Genomic DNA, 2,706 nt, shown 5'->3' with positions numbered 1-2,706 from the left:
AAAGCCACAGGTCACACCAGCAGAAGGGACCACACAAGCTTTGCCTGTATCAAACCGGCAACATGTCCCGTCTCCTCCTACTGAATTAAATGAACTAGCTAAATACCAACTTGTTTGGCATCTCAGCAATAGCTAGCATTAGCATAAGTCACAACATACCCTTCGTAAATACTAACATATAGAGACCATTACCACCAATCATTCATGTATTTTTTTTTTATCCTGTGGCTTTTTTTCACAGTTTGTTGACATGCTGTGTAGGTGTGTACTTGACTAACTGATATCAACATAACGGGGGAAACATCTGGTTTGACTATTGTTCACCTGTAATTTAAAAGGTGAACATTTGCCATTTGCCCTTAAGAACTGTCACTATACAGAAATGTGCTTCTGAATGTGGACGATGTGTCTTCTGACTTTGTAATGCAGTTGTGCTTGTGTTGAGTGATGTAAACAACCAATTGATCTACACTCTTCAAACATCAAAATTGATCATTTGATTTTGTTTATGACACAGCACAGGTGAGTGTTCCCACCTTCTCCTCTTTGTAACTTCACACGATCTTTCTGTTTTCATATTTTGGACATGATTTTGGAATCCACCTTCGCTGTAGCAACTGACCGCAAAATAAAGCTACCGCAAATGTACAACTCTACATCCGGTCTTAAAGCAGGAAGTTAGCATTTTCTCATGCACAGGGTCTATTGGTTTTGAAAAAACCCTCTCAGACTCCTAATTACCTCTTGGTAGGTTAAAACAGCTCCACACGCCAGGTGACTGGTCAGCCATGAAAATAGCAGCGTGCTGCTTGTCTATGGACTCAAATATCCACTTGATAGCAGTAGCTGGTCTTTCCTCAAACTCACATACACAGTGGACACCACGCCTACCCACCAAATCCCACCCTTCTACCTGAAAGTCTCACCAGATTAGCAAGCGCCACCAGAGCTTTAGAACATGCCAGATAAAATAAAGGAAATAATAAAATGTAAATAAGTAGGCTGAGTCTAAGCAACACACATTATACATATACATATTTATATTCCGAAACGCTTCCAAACTCTTCCACTTAAAGTGTAAAAAATACAACTAGATAATAAGATGGAAGTCAAAGACTAGCAAAAGCTGATTGTTAGCAAACATAAAATTAATATTTGAATTGACTGATCAGCTAAATTTAGCAGCAATATTGTATTTGTGGTAAAGCAGTTTTTAGCATCATGATTATTATTAGTTTTGCACTTTTGGATAGTTTTGTGAAATATGAATTTGGTCCAAATTTATACCCCGTTTTGTGCACAGACACAGATGTAATGGCCCTATTATTCATTAATGGAACATGAGCTGTTGGTGCTTTGAGCTAATTCAGATTCCAGAACTTTATTTGCGGTGTGATCAGGATGGTTGGAGGCTGAATATTCATCATAGGTTGTTATAAAAGCACCAAGTATGATTTAAGTCATCGGATTATTTTTTAAGTGTTTGTTTCATAATTCAGACGGTATCTGCAGATATTTCAAAGACGAATACTTTATCACACACACAATCAGAGACTTGTGGATGTTGCAAATAAAACATTTATTATTTAAAGACACACTTGAAAGTGTATTAGCAGTTAGACCAATGAGCTTCCAGAATTACAAGTGAACCATATACATATACAATTTATACAGGAAGCCTTTAATCAGAGACTCGTACTTAAGTGTTTTTACTTATTCTGAATATTTTTCATTGGAAGTTCTTCAAAGGCGAAGGAATCCATATTAGTATTTTATCTGTACTCTGCTGGTCATTTAATGTGTGTGTGTGGGGGGGCGGGGGGGGGAATACAAAATAAAGGAATTTTTTGCTATAACTATCTTTTTGCATGTATTCTTCATAAAACTTGGTTCCTTAAAAAATAAATAAAATATTTGAACTTATTGTGTCAAAGTCAGTGAGTCCCCGTAAACTTTTATCATAACTCTGTTAATCTGGCACAATATCACAAAGCTTTACACAAGATGTCAAAGACATACAGGAACAACGAATATAGATAAAATATTTATACATACTGTACATAAGTGTACAGAAGCCAAGAAAGGCTGTGAATTTTTTAATGCTGTTATTTTAGAATAACTTGAATAACTCACTCGATCCCATCAACAATTTAGACGGCTGCTCACTTTTATTCACTTGTCTGTATCAGAAAGAATCGCCACAACATTTGTAAACCAATTGTAAAGCGCTTATAAAGAATAATTTCCGCTCATAGGAATGAGTAATGATAAAAGAGTGGAAAACACAAGCCGCTGTTTGTCTGATGTTCCTGTTGCACCACAAAGCCACAAAAATGATTCACCATAGGGGTGAAAATAACACCTCTGCTTATCTGAGTGCAAGGATAAACACACACAATTTTACTTTCTGTTTTGATGAGACGGAAAACTAAGGTTGACAGAATAAACCCATTCATGTGTCTTTATTCAATTTATTTTATGATTAGTCGCCTTTATGCATTAACAATACATGAAAAGTGGCGTCTTGATTCCTGACAGAAAACCAAGAGGAAAATAGATCTTTACAGAAATAATAACGCATTATCAACAATTTACACTCCTCCGTATTTTAATAAGCATATTCAAGGCAGCCAAAAAAATGTCCTCCTGTAGTTTTCTTGAAGCTCATGTTGTCTAATAAACAAAGAATAAACAACCTTTTTAAAA

This window comes from Neolamprologus multifasciatus, chromosome 3 (genome assembly GCF_963576455.1).
Source record: "Neolamprologus multifasciatus chromosome 3, fNeoMul1.2, whole genome shotgun sequence".
Lineage (NCBI taxonomy): Eukaryota > Metazoa > Chordata > Actinopteri > Cichliformes > Cichlidae > Neolamprologus > Neolamprologus multifasciatus.
Note: the sequence above shows the minus strand (reverse complement) of the source record.